This window comes from Calypte anna, chromosome Z (genome assembly GCF_003957555.1).
Source record: "Calypte anna isolate BGI_N300 chromosome Z, bCalAnn1_v1.p, whole genome shotgun sequence".
Lineage (NCBI taxonomy): Eukaryota > Metazoa > Chordata > Aves > Apodiformes > Trochilidae > Calypte > Calypte anna.
In genome coordinates, this window is record NC_044274.1 from 70456598 (window position 1) to 70471628 (window position 15031).

The following is a 15031-nucleotide window of genomic DNA, read 5'->3' on the forward strand; positions in this document are numbered from 1 at the left end:
CTGAGTACAGGGGAAGAATCACCTCCCTGGACCTGCTGGTGACGCTGTTTCTGATACAGGCCAGGATGCCATTGGCCTTCTTGGCCACCTGGGCACACTGCTGGCTCCTGTTCAGTTTCTTGTCAATGCAGACTCCCAGGTCCCTTTCTGCCTGGCTGCTCTCCAGCCACTCTGTGCCCAGCCTGTAGCGCTGCATGGGGTTGTTGTGGCCAAAGTGCAGGACCCGGCACTTGGCCTTGTTGAACCTCATCCCGTTGGAATCGGCCCAACCCTCCAGTCTGTCCAGGTCCCTCTGCAGAGCCCTCCTGCCTTCGAGTTGGTCCACACTTCCTCCCAGCTTGGTGTCATCTGCGAATTTGCTGATGATGGACTCAATCCCTTCGTCTAGGTCGTCGATAAAGATATTGAACAGAACTGGGCCCAATACTGATCCCTGGGGGACACCACTAGTGACCGGCCGCCAACTGGATGCAGCCCCGTTCACCACCACTCTCTGGGCCCGGCCCTCCAGCCAGTTTCTAACCCAGCTCCTGTCCAAGCTGCGGGCTGACAGCTTTTTCAGGAGAATGCTATGGGGGACGGTGTCAAAGGCTTTGCTGAAATCCAGGTAGACCACATCCACAGCCTTCCCCTCATCCACCAGACGGGTCACCTGATCATAAAAGGAGATCAGGTTGGTCAGGCAGGACCTGCCCTTCCTAAACCCGTGCTGGCTGGGTCTGATCCCTTGCCCATCCTGCAGGTGCTGTGTGATTGCACTGAGGATGATCTGCTCCATAACCCTGCCAGGCACTGAGGTCAGGCTGACGGGCCTGGAGTTTCCCGGTTCCTCCTTCCGGCCCTTTTTGTGGATTGGCGTGACATTCGCCAACTTCCAATCATCTGGGATGTCCCCCGTGAGCCAGGGCTGTTGGTAGATGATAGAGAGAGGCTTGGCGAGCTCTTCTGCCAGCTCCCTCATCACTTTTGGGTGGATCCCATCTGGTCCCATAGACTTGTGGGGGTCCAAGCAGCTCAAGAGGTCACTGACTGTGTCCTTCAATATTACAGGGGGGCTGTTTAGATTTTTATCACCTTCTATAGGCTCCAGAAGCCTGCTGTCAACAGGATAACCTGTCTTTCTGTTGAAAACTGAGGTAAAGAAGGTGTTAAATACCTCAGCCTTTTCCTCATCTTTGATAACTATATTCCCACCCATGTCCAGTACAGAATGAATGTTTTCCTTGCCTCTTCTTTTGCTATTGATATATCTGTAGAAGCATTTCTTATTGTCCTTCACAGAAGTAGCAAGATTCAGTTCATGTTGTGCTTTTGTCTCTCTGATTTTCTTTCTACATGACCTGACTATATTCCTAAATTCCTCTTGAGAAGTTAGCCCTTTTTTCCATAATTGATAGGCCCTCTTCTTAATCCTAATTTCTTTCAGAGTCTCCCAGTTCAGCCAGACTGGTTGCCTTCCCCGCCGGCTCGCCTTCCGGGACTCTGGGACAGCCTGTTCCTGTGCTTTCAGAATATGCTCTTTGAAGTATGTCCATCCCTCCTGGACCCCTCTGTTTTCAAGGGCTGTTTCCCAGGGTATACTCTGAACTAGTTTTTTGAATAGTCCAAAATCTGCTCTCCGGAAGTCCAACACAGAGGTTTTACTGACAACCCTCCTTGTATCCCTGAGTATTGAAAACTCTATTATTTCATGGTCACTAAGTCCCAGTCGTCCATCAACCACCACATCTCCCACCAGCCCCTCTCTGTTTGTGAAAAGAAGGTCAAGTGGGGCTCCGTCCCTGGTGGGCTCATTTACTAGTTGGAGCAGGAAATTGTCTTCAATACACTCTAGGAATCTCCTAGACTGCCTCCTCTCTGCGGTGTGGAGTTCCCAGCAGATGTCTGGCAAGTTGAAGTCACCTACGAGAATAAGGGATGATGATTTTGAAACATCCTCCAGTTGCTTGTAGAATATTTCGTCGACCTCATCATCCTGATTGGGCGGTCTGTAACAGACTCCCATCACGATATCAGCCTTGATGACCTTCCCACTGATTCTAACCCACAGGCATTCTGCCCTATTATTGGTGGTCTCAACTTCTACAGTGTTGAGAGATTCTCTAACATATAGGGCTACCCCTCCACCTCTCCTACCCTGCCTGTCCCTTCTGAAGAGCCTGTATCCACCCATGGCAGCACTCCAGTCATGGGAGTCATCCCACCACGTTTCCGTGATAGCGACTACATCATAGCTTTCCTGCTGCACGGTGGCTTCCAGCTCCTCCTGTTTGTTGCCCATGCTGCGTGCATTGGTGTACATGCACTTCAGCTGGGCTGCTGATTTGTCATTTATCTCGGGTAGTCCACCTTTAGGTTCCTCTCTGTAGAGCTCAGTTTCAACAAATCAAATAACACTGAGGAATTCAAAGCAAAATGGCAAGAGAATCATGGACTCCTTTGGCATAGAAGCTGCATATTGCATGCAGAGCTCTTTCTGGAGTCAGTGGGTCAATTGGACATTTGTAGAAGACACCATTTAAGAAAGTGAAAGGAAAAAGAGAAGAGGTGACTAACAATGATTGCTAATTAGATCCATGAACATAGCTAAAATTAAAAAAAAAAAAAAAAAAAGAAAAAAAAGCTTGAAATATGGTTTGATTTATTGGTATGCAGAATAAGCTTTGAGCAAAATAAAAAAAAAAATCTCTGAAATGAAAGGGAAATATGTTTCACAGTGGAAAAAAAACCCCACAATCTAGAAGTGCTGACTGGGAATAACAACAAAAGCCAGATGGCATAAAATGGCATCTTTAGGGATTATGTGGCATAAGGAGCTGTGCACAAAAGCATGCTCTGAGTTCTTAAAAATCTATCACCACTCACTGGGCATGCTCAGTGTCCTTAGATAGCCACATTAACTTACTTAATGTGCTCTGGCCTTAAAAGCTGGACAATCATCTCAACCATTTAAGCTCTCTGCCCTTAGTTATCCTCAGCAGTTCATCAGCCTTTCTCTGCTGTGCTGTTATATATCCTCAGCAATCCAGGTTATTCTGCATTATCAGAAACTTGAAAGAGGATCCTTTATCATAGTTAACACACATCACCTGAGCACAGACATAAAGCTCCTCCCACTACCTTGTTCATTGCTTGTGAATGGTAATGAAGCATTAAGGATCTCACTCAAATTTCTTCTAGACAGCTCTGCAACAACACTGACATGTTTTTCCCATCATATGAATATAAAGGGGCAGGAAACTTATTTTCATCTACCCACCCAAAATTATGCTCTACTGGATATGAGTGTGAGATTGAGTCATTAGCAAAACATCCATTTAAACAACTCATTAGCTTAATACTGTAACCAGTGTTGAACTTCGCATTTGTCAAAACTGAAGTTCTCTGTGTGTTTAATTCCAAGAAGACCCTGCCTACTCCTTTTCATCTTTCTACCAACAAGGAAATACTCTAACTGCAATCAAAAACAAGGCCAGTATCATTTACATTAAAATCATAAAAAGTCCCATCAGTAGTTCAGACATCTAGACACCATATTCCATGTGCTTGTGGAGATTTACAGAAATCTTCTTAACAGCAAAGAAGCTTTCCCTCCTCAGACCATCAGCTTCTAAACTCAGCCTTTTCTCCTTCCTTCAGTGCAGGATTTATGCATATAAAAAGAAATAAATGAATCAGCTTTTTCTAGTTACACAAGAAACCAAGGCTTATATGGTTCAAATCTGTAATAGAAGTGCTGTCCTGCAGGAAAACTGCAACAAGTTTGTTGTATTTGCAGATCTTTTCTTTAAACATATGGCAATATCTTACTTGTAATAATACAGTCTGTAATACTCATCATAGGACTCAGATTTTTATTTCACAAGATATGCAAATATGGTGATCTGGTTCAATATGCACCTTTCTTCCAGACAGTTTTGGGTCTTACTGGTTTGCAAACAACAATATGGAGGAATGAATCCAATTTTCCCTCTATCACTGGAATTCTAGATATCTTGCTGTATCCACCTTTAATTAAAAGTGAATGAAACTCTGCTGGCCATATTCTGAATAGCTTAAATCACTGTGGAACATTACACTGCATTTTTTTTTTTTTATTTAAATGGTGTGTGAATTTGTTACTCTTGAAATCTGCCAGATTGACAGTCCTCAACCCTCCTGCATCCATAGAATGGGTGGAATGGTAACATAGTCTCCTGAATGTTTTCTGGCATTGGTATAACTAATTTCAGTTGGCTTCTAATTTTGATAGAAATAGTCAGTCCTCATAGCAGGAAATGAACCTTTATGAGATAAAATCTCTCAAAATACGACTGAAAAATATTCATTCTAGTGACTGTGAGACAGGTACTAAAAGTGTCTGGGGCTGAGGCAAGGGAAAAATAAAAACTCGTGGTCTCTTCATTTATCTGAGAGGTGCAAAATCACTACATATCTGTCTGAAATTTTCTGGTGCGAATCTGCCTACAGTGAGAGAATGCCTGAATGGTATAAAAGTGGTATATCTCATTTCTGTTCCTCTCCTATGGGTCTTGTAACACAGGGTGCCTTACGAATGACAAGGAAGAGACCTACTCTCCACTATCATCTATGAGAGGAAGATGACCCTGTAGAGTGATGATAATTCTGTTCCATTTGCAAACAGCCCAGAACTCCCCTGTATTGCCTTAGAGTGTCAAACAATTGACCTGGAAATCACCTCTGCTGGAAAATTAGCTGTGACTAAGTCCCTTGTATCTTTTTCTTGAGAATCAGGAGCAATTGAAACATGAAAAATATTTGGATGGGGATTTATGAAATCAGAAATGCCCTGATTAAGTTAAATGGAAGAAAGGACAGGGACATAACAAGGCAGTTAAGAAAAATGCAGCTAAATCTGTGCAAAATGTGCTGCTGAGCATTATCTTCATATCAGAGACATGCATATCAGGGCCTGTCTGACACTGCAGATGTAGCAGCAGCCACACAACACCACTGTTCTGAGTCTTTTGCCACAAGTCTGCCCATTGTACCATTTTGAGGGCAAAGCAGTTGAAGTGAATATCTATGAGAACCCCATTACCAGAGGGAAATGATTTTAGTGTAGGCTAATGGAAACCACATTACAAGAGTAAATTATTTTACTGCAAGCCTATGAAAACCACATTACAATGGTCAAACAATCTCATTTCAAGTCCACGGAGACCACATTAATAAAGCTGTTATCAAAGTAAAACAATTTCAAGTGAACTCTGCAGGGATTCGGTTTTAAATGGCAACAAGATTTCAGTGTATGTTGAAAAAGGCCCCTTGAATGTTATTATGGTGTGCCATCAAATGTACAATCAAAGTTATGGGGGACTAGCTTCATGATTATAAAAAAATACGGGTAAAGCCTTTTCCAAAATCTACTAATTTGACTAACAATTTGCTATTAATTACAATTCATGTTCTATTTATTGCTTCCTTTCCGATGCGTGACATGGGATCATTAGAAACCAATACATGCAAAATGAATTTTAAAACATTTCAAGAACTCATTATGACAACCCAAAAGGCAACAACCTCATTTAGCCACTTGTGACAAGCACGTGTACAGTATTTTGGGAAGTAAAAGACTGCAATAAGTCCTTCTCCCTTTGCCTCTGATGTGCCAGGAGCAATAATCATCATGTACCACATGCTGAGAAGAGCACAGGACTTGTGTCTGAATTAATCTGCAAAGTAGACAATGCATAAGAGGGGGGAAATGGAGAGTGTGCATGTTCCCCTTGAAATTAGGAAGCCAGTACTCATATCAAACAATCTGTTGTGGTATTTATCAGCTATACACACATATGTGAACACACACTCATACCTACATATAAGAAATTACCTCAGGTGATGCTTTCACCTTTCCCATTTGATTTGTTCCCCCAGCCTCCTTTTGTGTTCACTCCTGCTGTAGGAAAATAAGCTTTTTGCCACCAGAAACCACTTCTTTATGATGTTTAGAGATAGTCCCAGATACTCATCTTTGATGTATCAGTCCAAATATTAGTAGGTCCTTTTTGACTTTGCAGGATGACCAGCCATGAAGTTTAGAGTGCAACATGATCGTCCTCTTACAGTCTCAGTGAATCTGTAATGCTCATTTGCAAAGGAAAAGAGCTTTGGCAGAGTAGACTTGATTCTGCTCTCACCAGAATAAGCTCTATTTTCTTGGCTAAGAAAGTCCCAGAAATGTGCATTTGAATCTACTCAAGCAGAAGCTGTTGTTAAACATGCCTTCCCAGAAGAATGTAAGGCAGACTAATACATGACCCTGTGGCTGCCAGTCTGGTGCCTTTATGTTTTGTTCTGACACACTGAAGAGACTGTATCAGAAACTGAAGAAATGCCTCCTTTGCCCTGAGTTGTATAGCTTGAGTTATTTCCTGAGATGCCTTCCAGCCTTAGATGTCCAGGAGCCTACCATCAGGATTAGTACATATTAGCTCAGCAGCTACTCAATTCAAACCTGCACGCAGAAGACAAGCAGAATTTAGACATGAGAAAAAAATCTGGTTTAAAGCATAGAATCCCAGAATGGGATTAAAGATCACCCAGCTACAATACCCCAACCCTGCCATGGGCAGGGACACCTCCCATCAGCCATCCAACTTGATCTTCAACACTGCCAAAGATGAAGCAGCCACAGATTCTCTGGACAACCTGGGCTCAGCACCCTCACAGCAAAGAATTTCTTCCTAATACCTCATACCATCTTTCAGCTTGAAATCACTCCCTCCCTTGTCCTGTCACTCCATGCCCTTGTCCAAAGTCCCTCCCAGCTTTCCTGTAGCCATTTCAAGGAGGTGCTGGACGGTGCCCTAAGTACTCTCTGAATCCTTCTCTTTTCCAGGATGAACAAGCCCAGCTCTACCAGCCTGTGTCTCCAGGAGAAGTGCTCCAGTCTTTAAATGCCTGTGACTTTAAGGCATCTCTAAAGGTTTTGGTTATGGAGTGTAAGACTTTGCTCTGTAATTTTAGAAAAACCCTCAAAGTTGGCTCCTTTTCCAAACCCCTTTTGTAGATCTAGCTGTGGATCTCTGTACCCACCAAAAAGAGAATTATTTTACAATCAGTGACTAATTGCAATGTGTATCTTTGGAGCTTGTTGGAGTACAATGTCTTTTTAAGTTAGCAATAGTAGTAAAATCAGCAGTACCCACTCCAGCATAGAAGACAAATAAGTCAGGTGTTGTGTTAAACTTTGAAATCATGCTGGTGAATTAGTAAAGTGGTAATTATTGAAACCTTTTCTCTATTCAGATGAGAAATCAAATCATGTTCCCTAAGGCATATTTGGTTGTCAATATTTAGTGAAGGATAGTTTAAAAGGTTATGATTGGAAGTATTTTAATACTATTATCAGTTCCAAAATATTGCATTCCTAGGATACAGGTATCCTAAGGTATTCACTGTGATTGATTAGGAAGAAATGGAAAAAAAAAAAAAAAAAAAAAGGAAATAAGCAATAAAAACATTTTAAAAATGCTTTGGTATTTCAGTGTTGCATACATTTGGTAGCAAACACAAACAAAAAAAAAACCACCTCAAAGTTCCACAAAACTGTAAAATTGCCAGATTTGGTGAAAATCACCTGAATTGTGTTTGTCCTAAGAAGCTAAGTAGATTGAATTCTAAATTTTGCCTGTTCTCTTTAATAACTCTGGGACAACAGAAAAGGGATGTGCAACATTTTAAAAATATCACACGTTACTGGGTGTTAAATCTGTCAACAGAATATAAATACTTTTCTAACCTATTTGTGCTGGAATGATTGGAGGGACATTTTCCTGAATAAGCTACACAAGAGTAATTCAAATGGACACATTATATGGTGTTCATAAGGGCCTTGTCCTCCAATTGTCCACTACTCAGTTTACAAGAAAAAGGTACAGCTCTGTCTGTGGTCAGATTTGTCAGAACTATTGATTTGCTCAAGATCTGCCCCATCCTAAATGACATCCTAATGATGTTTTTGTCTTCACCTCAACCAGTGCTGTGAAATAGGTCTGATACTCCATAAAAAATAATAGTTTTTCAAAATCAGCATTTTCCTGCTGGTTTGCCAGCTGTTTCAATAAACCTCTCAAACTTACTGGTAAGTCTGAGTGCCATCCACTGCAGTGATGCTCTGGGTTTAGATTCTGCTAATCTCAAATACAAAAATCTCTTTAATAAATGCATAATTTTCTATCAAGCATAGAGTGGTTTTGAGGTGATTTTTTTCTGTTAATACTTCCCAAATAATTTCAAAGCAAATATGCACTGCACACCTACTTAGGCAAATTCAAATATCTCTTAGAGAGAATCAGCACATCTTTTTGCATTTCTCTTTTTTTCTGTTACTGTCACTAGTTCTGATCAACTAAAAAATAATTATTTGAGTTTATCTCATTTAAAAGTACTATTAGGGTCTTGAGTTTGAACATGAAATTTCAGTATCTTCTTTACTGCACTCCATCAAGCAGAGGTGAGGATTTCAGAGATGTACACAAAATTGTAATCACAGAACAATGGAAGCTGCTAAAAAAGGCAGTTGATTTATCAAAATTCATTTGTGGCAGAGAAAAAAAATTAAGAACAGCCCACAGTCTTACTCAGACTACAGGGCTGAGTTTTCATCCTTTTGTCACTTTCATGAAGGTCTCAATTTGATTGAGTGTGCACATTTATATTACTTCTAATTGTCAAAAGAAAGGAGAAATCAAGGCTGGAAACAAGAGTAAGAACACAGCTATATTAAATTCAGTAAGACATGAATACTTGTGGGCTTATATTTAGAACCAGTAACTTCTACCCACATAAAATTCACAACTGTTGAATTGCTGCAGAAATAAATGCCTCCAAAACAATGTTGACTCACTACGTGCTTCTGCAATTATTGTTTGTTAAAAAAAAAGGAAAAGGTTTTCCCTTAGTAATACAATTAAATATTGTACATTTGCTCTTCAGAACCTTGTTCTCCTGTAATCCTGAACACATGTATTTCAGCATACTACAAGGAAGACACATGCTGGTGGGTGTCAGTGCTGAAAACTTCTGGTAGGGATTCTGCTCCTTTTTGTTTGCTATTGATACACAAAGCTGGCTCAGCAGCTCTGGGATAGTATACAGAAGTTGCAATAGCTCCCACAATTAAAAAAAATATCAAAATGCCAGAAGTTCAGTGCTGAAAACATGTTTCTCTGCACAGGAGGGAAGATTTCTTGATTCAGAAGAATCAGGCTGTCTCCCTCTCTAAGGTCATCAGTGTAGGAAACACACACGAACCCAAAAGTACAGTAGAACTAGTCTAGTACTAGTCTAGAACTAGTCTAGAACTAGTCTTAGACTGGAGAAGTGGGCTAACAGGAACTCTATAAAGTTCAACGTGGAGAAGTGCAAGGTCTTGCACCTGGGGGCACATAACCCAGGGGTGCAGCTCAGGCTGGGATCCACTTGGGTGGAGAGCATCCACGTGGAAAGGGAGCTGGGGCTCTTGGTAGGCAACAGGCTCAGCATGAGTGAACAGTGAGCTGCAGCAGCAAAGAAACCAAGAGGATGCTGGGCTGCATCAACAAGGGCATCACCAGAAGAGACAAGAGTCAGCATCCTGCTCTACTCAGTGCTTGTTTTGGAGCTGCATCCAGTTGAGTTGGAGTATTGCATCCAGTTTTGGTCCCTGGTGTACAAGAAGGATGTGGACAGGCTGGAGAGAGTTCAGAGAAGAGCCATGAGGATGATCAGAAGACTGGAGTACCTGCCATATGAGGAGAAGCTGAGAAAAGAGAGTCTGTTCAGCCCTGAGAAGAGAAGGCTTAGGGGAGACTTTATTATGATACACCTAAAGGACACTACGATGAAGATGGAGACTCCCTACATAAAGGAAGCCCATGGATAAGACAAGGGGCAATGGGCACAAGGTGCTCCTGGGGAGATTCTGATTGAACACAAGAGGAAAAGTTTTTCGCCCTGAGGACAGTCAGGCCTTGGAATGGTCTCCCAGGGGAAGTGGTGGATTCCCCCACTTTGGAAAAGTTTGAAGTCTCAGCTCAATGTGGTGCTGAGACATCTCAGATAAACAATAATATTGGAAGTGTTGGGCCAGGTGAACTCTGAGGTCCTTTCCAATCTGAAATTCTGGGATTCTGTGATTTGGTTGAAGCAGAAGTCCATGGAGAACATTTCACTAAAACAGTAAGAGTATCCTCAAGTCACTCCTCATTGGCAGCTGAGCTGTGTATTGGAAACAAAGACATGTAAACAACTGTTCTGGAACCCAGTACTTCCAAGCTGGAGATGCACTGAGTAAATGCACCAATTAATCTGATCTAGAAGCAATTCTCGGGCTACTTTGAAGATAGGTGTTAGCCTTGCAGATTGCAAGACTGTAAGGAATGGCTGAAGTATGTCTGCAGAAGTCTCTAAAGCTCTTAGGATGCTACACACCCCAAACATCCCTTCTGAGCTAATACACTGAGTTAATAGACTCAATAGACTGTGAGATGGAGAGGAGGCAGGTGTAAGAGAAACAAATCAAATTTACAGTCAGGCTTGAGGGTGTTTCTGAGCATGGCACTGATGTATTCAAAGAAGAAAGAACAGAAAATTAAAAAGAAAAAAAAAAAAAAAGAGGCAGTTTGGTAATATTAATAAGATGGAGGATATGGGGGACCCAATAGGAGGAATTTGGGACACAATGCAAACTTAGAACTAAAGCTTGACCTAAATCTCACCACACTCTGTTATTGTCAGTTGCAATTAGAAATCAGGACATATTTAATGATTTTGATTTCAAATTCTGTACTGATATCCCACTCTTGGCACTGAGTCTTTGAAAGTCAACAAATTTCTGCTCAAGTCAATGAAATATTTTAGCAGTTCTGATATATTTGCATATTTGCAGATGCTGTAGTCACCATGTGCAGCACAGTGATCAAGCCTGTTACACAAGCTCCAGTTCTGACAGCCCTCACAGCTAAACAAACAAAAGTCAAAATAGTGCCATAGCATGAGTGAGTGGAGACAGGGCATGTGGAGTAGGAACTCCACATGAAATGTCATACTAATTAGTCATTTACTCAGGCCTCATTTCAAAATGGTAGATTTTAAATAAGAGTATGAGTGAGGTGAAAACTAGATAAATTTGAGAAAACTGAGGCACAACTTCCATCACATTTATGGCAGCCTATATCAGCACTGGTGCCACTGCAGAGTGACTTTGCTCAGGGAAGCAAATGGAGAATTTATGATGCTGTCCTTGCATGTTCAGATGTCAGGCCATTGTACCTGGTGGGATATTCACTGTAGTATCTGTGTTAAATGGTCCATAAAAAGAGTAGAGCAGACACATGGATTCTTAAAAAAATGGAAAGATTCAGTGTTCATAATCTTCTCAGCCTCTGGCATACCAACCACACCTCTCAGAGGCTTTAGAAGCTCATTATAGGCTTATTGGTTACAATGCTTTGAGGAAAGATGAATGGAAGTTTACAGGAAGAACATTTTCACTGGCTTTTCAGTTCTTGGCATGTGGATCTAATACATAAAACAAGTTCAGCAGTTTCAAATAGATTTTCAGTCTACCAAATAGATTTTTCAGTCTATCACACTTGAATCGATTTGCTCACAAAGAGGGACAAAATTCAAGAAGGAGCATACCAGCAGAAGTGGTGCCTGTCAAATTCTGCCTGTGGGTTCATACCCACTCTTCATTTATTTGATGCTCTGTAAGCATCACATTTCACACAAAACTTTCAAGTTATTCGAATAAGATTAATACAACATGTTCTGATTTCCAATGAAAGATGCAAAAATTTAATTCCTAAAGCAACAAGATCTGGTCTTACAGTTTTCATTCTATTATTTTTCCTCTCCTTTTATTTTTTTTTTTTTTTGTGAGTTGCATATGCATAAGAGCTACAGAATATGAAACATTTGGTAAGGCTGCAAAAAATTACAGTTAAAAGAGTATCACCATGAATTGTTGTTTGAACCTACATTTTCACTGAAATTTCTTTGAATATAATTTTGCTGCCAATAGATTAAAAAGAGCTGAAAGAAAGTGCTCCCTGGGAAAAGTTTCTTGTGGGGCATGAGCTGTTTGCTTCTGGATGTTTAGTTCTGCCCAGCCAGTCTTTCCTTGAACTGGTCTTGGAAATTAAAACCCTCTCTTCTCCCACCCATCACATGTCCAACAGATAGAATGCCACAGACTTTGAACTTCAAAGGTTTGCTCAGGAAAAGTTGAGAGGTCCAAATAATGAAGAAGAGTGACAGGGAAAGAAAACAAAAAAGATGGAGGAGAAAACCACAAAAAATCCAAACAAGAACAAAAGGAGATACTTGTTTTAAGAAGGAAGGACCAGCTGGAGCATGTGAAAATCACATATTCTGGACCACCACATCACCTATGCTGTTTATGGTATTCCTACTGCAAAGCTACTTCTAGAATAGCTCTGAATTAAAATCTGTATTTTACAGGATGGGCTCCAGAAGTTCCCATCTGCCCTGATCAGCTGCTGTAATTGGAGTTTTCAAAATGGCACAACTAATCAGTCAAAAGAACATGTACGGAGTTACTTTAACATTTTAAATTGAATGTATAGTACAGACGATGATATTTGAAGACAATGAGAAAAATAAGTATCAGGTACATTAACAAATTCCTCAGATTTTCTGCGAATTAAGCATTTTAATACTCTGAAATACTGAGGATAATAATAGTTGTTTTAGTTACTTAACAGAGGAATGGAAAGAACATAGCTTTTTGAGAAATACTAGTTATTTTAATTTTTTTCCAGGAAATACCAAATACCTTTCAATAATGCGGTTACATAAGTTAGCTGAACCACCTTCTATTCAAGTGAGGACCACTTCAAGCAGATGTGATGTAACATGAAACTCCTTTGAAAACCTTTCTAACAACACTCAAACCTGAGCATGAAATTCCTTCCCCTAATTCTACTCTCAGTACATCGTGCACCAAATGGATGTGAAAAGTCAGTGTACAGGTCTGTAAAAAGAAAATATACTGCCTTGGGATACAGGCAGCCAAAATACACATGAGGTTTTTTTCCAAATGTAGCTGATTTTTACTCCCTCAAATTGATAAGAAATATAATTGAATATGGCCCCTTCAACAGATAAATTTCATGGAACAACTTTCATTTCAATTAACTATGTAGAATAGTGTGGAATAGATTTAAAAAATGTATAGAATATATTTAACCCAGGAAAGTTTTACCTATGCAGCAGATTAAAAAAAAAAAAAAAAAAAAAAAAAAAAAGTGTTGCATCACGCAGATTCAGAAAACAACATATCATACCTGTAAATGGTATCCAAAGTCAAATCTAACAGGGAGCAAAATCTGACCTGCATTTACCATTTTACTTCAGTTCACAAGACTATGTGTTACTGTGCTCAGGTTATTTCAACTCTTCACTTAATACAAGTTTTATAAGTGATTATATGCCACCAAGATGCCTCTAAACTGAATATAGCATTAAAATAAATATGATAAACCCCCTGCATGTAATTTCCTACCTGGATAAAATGTTTTAAGTCTGATTCCTTGTCAGAAAGAGATGAAAAAATCTGCAATTCCAAGCACTCAGTGCCAATATTCCAGGTGCTTAAATATTTCAGTATTGAGATTTCTATTCTAATGAACTTTATCTGGATAGTTCTTGGGACTAGACAGTGTGGTGTGGCTGACAGGCTGGAGGGAAGGGGTGGCATCCAGAGGGACCTTGACAGGCTGGAGTTCAACAAGGCACATGCCAACCTCCTGGAGTTCAACAAGGCCAAGTGCAAGGTCCTGCATCTGGGTGGAGCAGTGCCAAGCACTGATAGAGGCTGGGCAGGGACTGGATGGAGAGCAGCCCTGAGGAAAAGGACTTGGGGTGCTGGGGGATGAGAAGTTCAACGTGAGCCATCAGGGTGCACCTGCAGCCCAGAAAGCCAACAAGATCCTGGGCTGCAGCAAGAGAAGCCTGGCCAGCAGCTCAAGGGAGGGGATTCTGCCCCTCTGTTCCTCTGAGACCCCACCTGGAGTACTGGGTCCAGTTCTGCAGCCCCTGAAACAAGGGAGATCTGGAGGGGCTGGAGAGTGTCCAGAGAAGGGCCAGGAGGATGCTCAGAGGGCTGGAGCAGCTTTGCTATGGAGACAGCCTGAGAGAGTTGGGTTATTCAGTCTGGAGAGGAGAAGGCTCTGAGGAGACCTTATTGTAGCCTGCCATTATCTGAAGGGGCTACAAGAAAGCTGGGGAGGGACTTTTTAGGATGTCAGGAAATGATAGGACAGGGGGAATGGATTCAAACTAGAGGATTTGAAGTTAGGAAGACGTTCTTCCCCATGAGGGTGGTGAGACCCTGGCACAGGTTGCTCAGGGCGGTGGTGGAAGCCCCATCCATCCCTGGAAGTTTTTAAGGCCAGGCTGGATGGGGCTCTGAGCAACCTCATCAAGTGGGAGGTATCCCTGCCCATGGCAGGGTGGTTGGAGCAAGATGAGATTAAAGGTCCCTTCTAACCCTGCAAATTATATGATTCTATGATTAATAATAATAACCCACAGAAGTGGGTTCAGTAAAATGGGTCAAACAACACATTAAAGTCCATAAAGCGCAGCAATAGGTTCCCAGTATTCATATCTGAACTGTCAGCAACCCAGTCCTCATTTTTTCTAAAATTCTCCCTCTTATCTGTTAATCTTAAAAAAAACTTTTGGTTTTGTTTGAGTTGTTTGTTTGTTTGTTTGTTTAATTGAAAAAAAAATCCAAATAAAAAGCCTCAATGCTTTCCTCTTCTGCATTACCACTCCAGCTTGCAAACTTCTTGGACACATAACTTTTGTTTCCTCTGTCTTTTTCAAGAGACAAGTCATTTAAATCTACAATCCTTTCAAGCTTTACCAAGACATTTTTCTCTACATGACATTTATTTTGAGTCTTTTTGTATACATTGCTGATGGTCTTTATTGCAGACTGTCTTTAAATATCTCTTTTCTTTGTCTTCCAGAACAAAGACTCAGTCTTTGGCTG